The sequence below is a fragment of the Anser anser genome, assembly GCF_964211835.1.
Source record: "Anser anser genome assembly, chromosome: 3".
Classification (NCBI taxonomy): domain Eukaryota; kingdom Metazoa; phylum Chordata; class Aves; order Anseriformes; family Anatidae; genus Anser; species Anser anser.
In genome coordinates, this window is record NC_139722.1 from 20,989,798 (window position 1) to 21,000,738 (window position 10,941).

General features: G+C 39.8%; 2 long non-coding RNA genes across 4 annotated transcripts in view; one reads left to right on the plus strand and one right to left on the minus strand.

Annotated features, from left to right (window-relative positions):
• The window catches only part of LOC310896112, a 52,233-nt gene extending 43,956 nt beyond the window's left edge, over window positions 1-8,277 (minus strand). For all 3 annotated transcript variants that reach the window (XR_014581182.1, XR_014581183.1, XR_014581184.1), the window contains exon 1: window positions 6,996-8,277. This is a non-coding gene — a long non-coding RNA (uncharacterized lncRNA). The remainder of the gene's footprint in view (window positions 1-6,995) is intronic.
• Window positions 1,209-9,729, plus strand: LOC310896113. Its single transcript, XR_014581185.1, has 3 exons — window positions 1,209-2,147; window positions 8,381-8,545; window positions 9,169-9,729. It is a non-coding gene; the product is annotated as an uncharacterized lncRNA (long non-coding RNA).
• The last annotated feature ends 1,212 nt before the right edge of the window (window positions 9,730-10,941 follow it).

Sequence of the window (10,941 nt, forward strand, 5' to 3'; positions counted from 1 at the left end):
TTTTCCAATTATGTAGTTCTTTTTTTCTTGCTGGCAATTGTATAAAGTGCTGCGAGCTCTTTCTCCCTCTCTGGGCTGACGTGTTCCAGCACTGTACTTTGTGTCAACCACTATGTTATGTTTGCCCAGTTTCTCCACCCTCCCCATTTCTTCTGTTGACAGCTGTGTACCAGACTGCTGCCCCCTTTGCCAATCTGTCCCACACTCATTATTCTTCTTCCTTCTCCTCTTTTTACCTTTGAAATGTGGACTGTTTAGGGATCAATGTCACATCTGCATTTAAAAGGAGACCTCTGCCTCCCACTACCCAATGCATTGTTACACTCAGCAACCTCTGCAGGTGTGTTTTCTTTGTTGCTACCCATTCACCACTCCTCTGGAGCTCCTGTATAAACATTCATGCAGACACATTCCCTGCTAAACCCACAGCTGCAGTTCTTCGTTTAGGAAATGGTAGAGGGTTGCTACTAGAGCCTGCAATTTTATGGGTTTTAAAACAGACCGACACAATGCAAACCCTTCCCACTACAGTGATATCTAATTTAATCAGCTGAACACTTGTTGCAGGGAAAATCTGCTTAAGTATGTTAAAACCAATCAGCCTCAAAGCACTTTATTGATTTATAAATAACGTGTAATTAACTGGCAATCAGAGAACTATACATTCAGGATCAATATCAGCAATGCAACAGATAAACCACAATATTGAACATTTAGCAAAATGTTAGTAAGCATCTAGAATTTTTTAAGTGCTTCTCTAACTAATTGCTGAAAACTTCTAAGCTACCTTACCTCCCCATACACACACACACGTACACACGGGCCCGCTCAGAGGCAAACAACACTCTTTTGGGGCAGTTTCCCTGTACTTACCCAAGGCTTCTATTGGATATACGGTTTCTTTAGTTTTGTGTATGTCTGTACCTCTTCCAATAATCTGCCAAGCCACATGCTGACGAGAAAGCATCCCTTGAGTTCACATGCACACATATGAGGTGTGGGTCTGTACGTGCTGCCCTCTGTGCTGTCACTCCACTAGACAGATGCTCATGGCATCTGACCCACGTGATGGGCTTCTGCCGCATTCACTCCAGGTCCCTTCCCCACTATCACAACTTTTTATGCTTTTACACTTGTCAAGTTGACTTCTTTTCTCAAAAGCCTCTTGGCAGTTTCCTGGTTATTATTTAATTGGGATGAAGGTCATCTAAAGGAAACTTGGTCATTGCTGTTTTCTTCCTAGCACTATCAGGCTTTAGGCAAATACCTTTGCAAAACTGTTTGGGGTATTCTGTTCTCTCACTCACAGTCCTGTTGTATATTAGCTGTTGTTAACCCAGGCCACATTATCAAAGAAGATGTGCAGATTTGCCCCCACACTACTATGTATAAAAGAGCAGAGTTAGATATCTTTTCCTCTCACTGTCCTGCGGAGGCAAATATTCCTGGCAAAGGTTATGTAGTTTCAACCGTCATAGATGTAGCTTTCTTCTAAGGTTTCATCCATTAGTTATCTTTCAGAACAGGCTGCAGCAATTATGAAAGAAGTATCAGTATTTCCCTAAAATAAGGAATATTTCATTTTATACATGCTCACCACAATACCCATCCTTATTATAACTGGATTACATCTGTTCAAAGTCCAGAACAGAACACAGAAAGCAAAGTGAACTGGTAAATAAAAAACACAGTAGTGTCTTTGAAAACCAGCACGGTTATGCAAGACAGTGTGTTAGGTTTACACAACAAGGCTCTGGTAGCAGAGGGGGCCGCAGGGGTGGCCTCTGTGAGCAGAGCCCAGTAGCTGCCCCATGTCAGATCACAGCCAGCTCCAGCCGGCTCCAAAAGTGACCCGCTGCTGGCCAGAGCCAAGCCAGTGAATGACACTGGCTGGGCCTCTGGGAGAACAGATTTAAGAAAGGGAAAAAATGCTGGTAACAGCAGATGGGTGAGAGGAGTGAGAAAACATCAGAGAACCAGCCCTGCCGCTCCCAAGGTCAGTGCAGAAGGAGGGCAGGAGGTGCTCCAGTCACCTGGGCAGAAGTTCCCCTGCAGCCCATGGATAAGACCATAGTGGAGTAGTCTGTCCCCTTGCAGCCCATGGTGTCCCACAGCAGGGCAAAGGAGCAAAAGAAGGTGGCTAGCAGGTAGGTGCTTTTAGTTTGCTTTTAGATCTCACTGCTCTAGTCTTATCAGTTGTCAATAAATTGTATTAGCCTCCCTTATCTGAGTTTGATTTGCTCATGACAGTAGTTGTTCAGTGATCTTTGCAGAGATTTGCAAAAAAAGAATTTGGTGGTCCTGATGGAAACCAAGTTGAACGTGAGCCAGAAGTATACCCTTACCACTAAGAAAGCTAATGGTATTCTTGGCTACATCAGGCAAAGTATTGCCAGGGGGTCAAGAAAGGTGATGCACTTCAGATTCTGAGATCTTCCTGTGCGCTACATGTGATGCAAGCAGTTTCTGTAGGCTGGGAGTACAGCTGCTGCAGAAACTGTAGTCCAACCACAGTAAAATCTTTCTCTTGCATCTTCACATAACTAGTGAAAGGCACAGCAGCCTCCAATTATTCAAAAAATGTTTGAAACATTGGCACTTAGAAATCCCAAAGGCATTTCTGCCTTACAGAAAGCCTACCAAAGGAATGCTCCATCACATTGTGGCATAAGAAAAGTGCATGGCTGAATTGACAGTGTGATCCTTTACTGTCTGTGTAAAGTTGCATTACCCAGTTAGAAACGGGATATGCCCCATCAAGCACACGCAGATAGGCAGTATATTTCCATCAACTATTTTTGTCCCTATTTGGAAAAAAAAAATAAAAAATCCTTCAGTATTTTTCAGATATAAGCCATAGGAAGGCCCCTAACACTAAAATGTTTCAAACAGGAATGTCTCAGCATGTCATGACAGCATATATATATACATATATACACACACACACATATACATGCTCTCTGTCTCCTACAGAGATTGAAGAAAGTGTGTGGAGATGTCTCGATGGATGTATGGGGTGCAGGTGCCCAGGTGCCTCCTCTCTGTGAGGAGAGGCTGGGGCTGCCCCATGCCGGACACAGCCGATTCCAGCTGGTTCCAACGGCCCCACCGCAGGGCACGGCTGGGCCCAGCACCCAAAATGGCGGTACCTCAGAGATAAGAAATGGCAAAATGCTGCACAGCAGAGAGTGAGGGAAAAGTGTAAGGAAAAACTTGTGAATACCGAGAGAAGGAGGGCAGGAGGTGCTCCAGCAGGGAGTCCTCTACAGCCTTTGGAGAGACCACACTGAGACTTGTTGATCATGAAGGACTGCAACCCATCGGTGGACATGTGCTATAGGAGGGAAAGAGTGTGAGGGGAAAGGAGAGAGCCATTGAGTGGGTGTCTGGCAGCCAGCAACAGTCAAATTACCACAGTACTTGACCACGGAAAAGCAAGTGTTGAAGCAAAAAGAAAGCCTGTACAAGTGCTGAGATTTTTTTTTTTTTTTACACAGACAGAAGAAAAATCTTGTAACAGCACAGTATGTAGGAGATTCTGGCTGAGGCCACAGTTCTGCTTCTTTTTGCTTCTAGCCTCTCTCCTCCTCAGTACTCAGTTGCTCTGGAGGACTGCATACATATGAAAATCACTCATCCATTGATGCTTCAGACTTATTTTTAATTTGTTTTCCAGCCCTTCACCCTAGTCCTTTAACAATGTTTTCTCTTAACTTGCTTCTCTTCACCTGCTCCATGTCACACACTGAATTTTGCTGCCTCCTCCTTCAACTTGCCCCAAACTTATTAGTGCCTCTTTTCTTCCTGAACTCCCGTAGCATGTACATTCCTGTCTACTGCCAGGTTGTGGATACTTTTTTTTTTTGACAGCTGCCCATAGATTCCTGTCCCCTCTGCAAGAACCAACACTATAATACATTTCATTTGATAAGCTATTACTTTAAACTGCAACAGCACTCCAGTACATCATTAAAATTCTCAGAGAAAAAAAATCCAATTGGTTGGTAATGCTTTGTGACTTCCTCTCACCCTCAATGATGCAACCAGTGCAATCGGGTCGAAAATGAATAAAAGAAACAGTAAACAACTGGAAGCTGCATTGTGCTAATCTCGTATTCTGTACTGGCTTGTTGTTTTTTTCTCCCATAGCTTTCTGTTTTCAACTTTATAGCACTAAGCTTGCTATATAGGCAAACTAGCAGAAGCAGCTTCAGAAGTCTCTTCTTTCCTTTAAAGTATGACAGAGTATATGTGGGTTTGTTCAAACTGAAATGTTAGTCATTACACTCACTGCACATTTGGATTGTACTGTCAGTCTTTGTGTAACACTGGGTACCACAACAAAATATGCAGAAATTTGTAACTTCTCCCAAGCATTACAGTGATACTGACTCCACCCTGATGGCATCCCACACAGTTTCTTGGTTCCCACCCCTTCTCAGACACTGTAGCTCCTAAATGGTTTCTCTGATCACCACCCCAACGTATAAAACTTGTAGATATCCAAATTTATTGCCACAGAAACATTTCATGACTAGAAAAAGGCAGACTCAAGCAGATTAATCTTGTTTGTAATTCCTATTTCCATAAAAACATTCTTAAAAAAAAAACCACTATTCATATTCAAGTAGAATGAATAGATAAAAGCACGCAAAAAGGAATCTTTTCATTAAAAAAGGAACAATTTTTAAGGAGCAAAATTATTATTATTATTATTATTTTCCTTCAAAAACATAATTATATCTATGCCTTATACTGAAAAATTCATGTCAGGAAAGAACTGACTTACCTTGTCCTATATAAAAGGGGTACTTTAGTAGTTGAAACAGAGTCATCACAATCATACAAAAATTTATAATAGAAGAGACCTATGGAGGTCATCCAATCAAACCTCCTGTTCCAGACAGGGCCTCCCTCAAGGTTAGGCAAGGCTGCTCAGCATTTTTGTCCCTCAAACTGTGAAAATATCCAGAGATGGAAATTCCACAATACCTCAGCAATAGCATTTGTGTGCAAAATAAGATTTCCCCTTTACTGTGAGGGAACAGTGATATTTCTGAACTCCTTAATCATGCTCATCATTACTCTAAACCAGTATCTCTCCAATATTTACATATTTGTGGCTAAAGATAAGTGACTAAATGAGGTACTACCAAATGTTTACTTTCAAATACATAGAACACTGTTGAAAACAGAATATCCCCAGGAGCTTTACTAACTAGGAAAGAGGGTTGGGTATGCCACTTAATGATCTTCCTGAAAAAGATGGATTGAGCATTCACTTAGAGAGTTTCCTTTATGGGACTCTTCCTCCTTAGGTTTTTCACCTAGTTTTAACTTTTCAAACAGTGCAATGAGGGTGAAAGGGTAAATCAGAAAGCTCTTGTGTATATTTCCCACAAAGTGGAACTTCCCTCAAGGCTTTCAAGACTCCTGCCCACTTTAGCAGCTATAGTCAACCCTCATATTAATAAAGCCTAATTTAAGAATTCTTACTTCCAGAAAAACACTGCAAGAAAGTTTTCTGTAATTAACACTTCTCTCAAACTTTTTTTGTTAGAAGTTACCAAGTGCATAGATTTTCTTGCATGTATTATATTGATTCTTTTAAAAACGTGTAAATTCCATTTTCTGACATTGCAATTCAAGTTTCCACTTCTAATGTTTTCCTTTGATACTTCGTTTCTTTAATAGTGGTTACCCAAATGTTATTTCATTTTCATGTGTCATACATGCAGCAAGTGATATAATAATTTAACTACATCCATCTTTAAACATTTAAGTATTACAATTTCAGATAGAGTATAATATATTTAAGAAATATAATTGTTTCAGCTTTGCATCTGCCATTAATCATTACGGTATACAAGTTACCACTAAGATAGCTTACCACTGATGTCAGTGTAATGAAACTGCAGTCGATTTTTTCCTCAATTTACTGTTTTATGTACACATCACTGCCAGATTTTTCATAGTTTCCCAAGAAAATATGAAGAGCTGAAAACTCCATTGTTCCTTCATTATCTAATTATTCAATGAATAACATTCAGGTATGTTCCACTGAGTTTCTTCCCCCTCCCCCCCCCCCCAGAAGTGTTAATTAGAACACCTAAAGATGCCCACTTTGTTATATCTACAACCAGACACTTTCTTTAAGTCTTCAGTGCTTGTAACTAATGAAGATCTTCACTGTTCATGACAGAGGACTCTTCAAACAGGGAGTTATTAACAGCAGTGTTTTCAGAGAGACTGATCGTGGGAAAAAAAAATCAAGCTCTCTGTTCTGCAGTTTTAAAAAACTATATTTAACTATCACAGAAAAAAAAAAGACTTGGTTTATATTACATGAGTTTCAGATGCTTTTTTTTTTTTTTTAATCCTATTTTTTCCTTCCATGTCTCATATGAATACTCACTGGAATCAATCCATCATATAACAACTTTGCACACCAGTTTTAGTCCCTCTTTCCCTGATTGCATATTGCCTACATTTTGGCACATACTCAGGCTGAACTTTACTGCATATCGATAAATTTCCCACATACGGAAATGGACATACAGAAAGGTCAGACTGCACTTCAGTACTAATCCTACTGACAGTATATACATGAATGCAACAAGATCGGTTTCATGCTGGATTTCCTATAACCTTCAAAGCTATCTTAATAAGCCAGAGAGGCACATGTCCCTCCACACACTAAACTTTAATTCGTATTTTCCACTGTGTACAGAGTGCTAACCCATTCTCTACCAAAAACTTAATTCTCAGGAAGTTGCAGAGTAATCCTTTCTTTTTTTTTAAAGTAGCTTCTCGCTACAGGACCATAATGAGCACATACAGACTACAAGGAACTTGGGTTCTTGTGAATGGAGGTCCAACAGCATCTGCTTACAATAATCTGCATTCACCTGAGAGATAGCCCAGATCTGCTTTAGCCAAACACTTGAGTCTACATATTAAAAAATACGAAACTGAAAGGAAAATGAACCATTTACCTAGAAATGCAACCAATCTTCCTGGAAAGAAATTCAGATCTTCCCTTCTTTGAAGAAACTAAATTTTATGTCAGGATACTACTATTCACCATGTCATCACATGGAGGTTCTCTATTTTTGTGCAGCTAGCTAAGGCTCCAGAGCTAGCCTTAACAAAAACACAAAGAACAGTCACTGAGATCCATATCTTAAGTTGCAACAGGGATCATGACAGAGTCTCCAAACTGTCAGTGCCGTTAGATAATTTCCTTGTCACCAGGAATCTCAAATTAGCCTCAGATGAGAGTAATAAATGTGATTAGAAGGCAGAAGTGACCAAGTACACCTGGAAAAAAAATCTGCTTAATAAAAACATATCACTGGGCACTATTGGTTAAACAGTGAATGCGCAGGCAGCGTGCGTATGGTATGATTAGGAGCACTGGAATCACTCTAGCTGCCACCCTTGTGTTCACCAGCTCTCTCACAACCCCAAAGCAACCCTTCTCTTCTCAACCCCAAAACCCCTTCTCTTTCTTACTGGCAACAGCTGTAGGACACAGCTTAACTGAATTGAGGTACATGATGCTCCTCACCCACAGCATACTGGCAGTATGGGGCAGACACAACTGAAGGGGTGTTGGCTTAAAGCACTCAGGAAAAAAACAAAACAAAACAAAGAAACAAACAAACAAAAAAACAGTAACACAGTAACAGCTTTCAGCATTTCCACAGAGATTCCCAACATAATTCTGTAAGTCTTGGTGGTAAAATTTTCTTCCTTTTTAATACACAAAGAGGGTCCTACAGAAGTCTGCAGGGTCTTTGTATCTGTAGAATATATTTAGTAGTAGGGACTAAAAGGGCAATTATTAACACCCGCAGGAAGCATGGGTAACTGTTCCATAAACTTAAAAGGTATGCTGGGCTCTTTTTATTATGATGAGGATCTATAGCACAAAACTTCCCTCATCTGAGTGTATCTCAAAACCTGTTTTGTGAACGCTGCTTGAAATAATATAATGTTCCTGAAAAAGTAATGCACTGAAGAACAAAATGAGAGTGCCATCTACTGCTGATATTCATCAGTGGATCGTTGAATGCTCATTTCTTTTCCTTTCTTTACACTATGAACTGAAGTATGCTTAGTCTCACAATTAGCTAATTGCACCATTTTTACTGTATATGTTATTTGATGACAACACTCTTTAATCCTGTTTTGGGCATTTACCAGGAAGCCGGTTCATGTTTTGCACTGAGCCTTTATCAGCTTCAGTTGAAATCTCAGTCACAGCAAATTTCTTCCAGCCCTCAACATGCAAAAGCAAAGAGCTGCAAGATTGCTATGAGATTTTACTATGCAAGTATCAGTATCTGATTGTCTTGTTCATATATTTTTCCCTAAGAATCTGGAACTGGAAACCAATGAGAACATCCCAATGTCCCATCCATTCAGTAAAAGTGCATGAAAGAAATGCCTTCCTATAACAACCTCAGCCTGAGAAGAGCACTAAGACCAACAATAGAGGTGATCCCTTAAGATACCTCTGATATCTGAACAACAAATAGCAGTAAGTAGTAGCTAAGAGATGGTAGATTGCAGTATTTTGATTTTTCCTGTATACATTAAATAGATCAAATGAAGTAAGCTGTCAAATACACAGAGAAGTATTTAATTACCTCAATTTAAACACTAAACTAAAATAAATATGGCTTTAAATGTTTCCACAGGAAAAAAAAAAAAATCACTGATTTATTTAAGGACCAAGTATTCTGCATGAGGCCTTCTTCCTCAGTCCACCTTTAGGTATCTTTATTTTCTACACTATTGTCTCCAGTAAGGACAAACTTCCTAGTCCTTACAAAACTTTAAGTAACTGTGGATAACATTCTTAATCTGAACAGTCGAGGTACATTAGCAGTTTAGTGAGCAGCATAATTTCTCAGGTATGAATGAGCTGGGTATTTATGCTAAGAGTTATATGGAACATGCTCTGTACACACAGCCTGTGCACACAGTATGTTTATCTCCTAAACTAAGCACAAAACTTCACACTGCAATGCAACCCAGAGTGTCCAGTGTCAGTGGAGACCCAAAGTACAGCATTTAAAGAAAGAATTAGACAACTGTGAAGTACTCCTGCTATATGCAAGCAACAATTCTGGAAATATTTGTCTTATCCCTCCTTTACAGATGAGGAAAATCCAAAATAATGAGAAAAGTAATTGGAGATAATTCATAAGTTTCCATGCTTTCCAGGAGAGAAAAAAAAAAAAAAAGGCCAGAAAAAAAACCAGTGAGAAATCTTGGTAGGCTAACAGATACAAACTTGGACTTGGACTTTCTAATTTCAAAGAGGACAATGTCAACATCAAATTTGCCTCATCAATATAAGTGGTCTTATACCATCATTATGTCTTCAGTTCATGAGAACCAAACTGAGGGCAGCTACCTAAGGGTTCCCATCTCAGTCCTGACAAAGATTATTACTCTGGTGATCTCAGCCAGGCAAAAATTTCACTGGAAGCCTAAACAACCTGATGACAGTCTGCCAAGGTCACATGGAAACTTATCTCTGCAAAGTCCCATCCTACAGGATCAATGCTGCATTAAGTTAGAAGAAAAAGATGAATGCAACACATTTGAAAAACAGGAACAGAAACTAAGTCTCTGGCAAAGCCAGGCAAATCTATCCTTGCTACAGGGAGCCAAATAATTTTGTCTGGAAGAATGAAAACAAGACTACTGCAATACTCAACCTTCAGTCTCTGGTGCCTGGAAGGGGACCAGAGGACCCTCCTGAGAAATATTCAAAGCCTTTGGAAAAGGGAGATTAACCATCTTCCCCAGTGAGTACTTCCTATTATGCTGGAGTCTCAGCATGGGAAGTTCTGAAATGGAAGAAATTTGCTAATATTACAGCTCTAATTTTGACTCACCATAATACTGGTTGGGAGGTGGTTAATTTCTGTGGTTCATAACTCATGGAAGATAAGCTACCTATTGCTAGTGGGGAAAGTCTAGATCTGTCCTTTAAGGAAAAGATCTCTGTCTGCATCTTTCCCCTAGTAACAGTTAATGACACATTGAAGCCATGTGTCCACATCGCTGCAGCAGTCTGCTTAAGGGAAAGCAGGAAAGGAAGGCAGATTAGCTATTTTCATATGATCATACTTTTAATTTGTTTCCATTAGGGCAACCACGAATCAGTTTATCTCTTTACTCTGAAATTACGGTCTGTTACCCATACTCATATAAGTGTAGCATCTGGTAATGTATTAGGAGAGTTTGTTCTGAAACCATACACAGACAGTGCTGTTAAACAGGGTAAAATTTAATTCCACTCCAGAGAAAACAGCAGTAACAAGGAAAGGATGCTACAAGGAAGGCTGCAAAATGGTGAATGTTGAAGGTGCTCTTCCACATATTGCTGGGGGTGGGGGCATAAACCACACAGGTAGGTATTATCCTTCAGTTTGCAATACAAGCTCAGGAGTAGATCTTTCAGTGGTGCCCCAGTTGTTACCACATTTTGTCCTTATCTTTCTTCTGCTGTATTTTTTTGTTTTTGTATTATGTTTTCTAGCATGCTAACAAAAGGCACTGCATGGGAGATTTTTATTTTTTATTTTTTAAACAAATGGATACTACCTTACTTTCTGGCAGTACTGCTTATGTACAAACAGGGAATGGAAGGACTGAACACAAAGTAAAAATGGGAGGAGTGGATCTCCAGTTGTAAAATATTTTTTCCAGAAAGGAAGAGTTGGATATGGTTGCTGGGCAGATACATATTTCTTGCTGAATTCTATTTCAACAGAACAAGAGCTGATGGTTGGCCACAAAAAGACTCAGTAGGTTATGGGAATGTACATAAACTTTGGCTTCAGCAAGTACTCTAGGTAGTCAACTTTTGCTGGCAAAGCCAAAAATTATCTTTGAAAGGCAGTTAGGGGATGTTCCTAA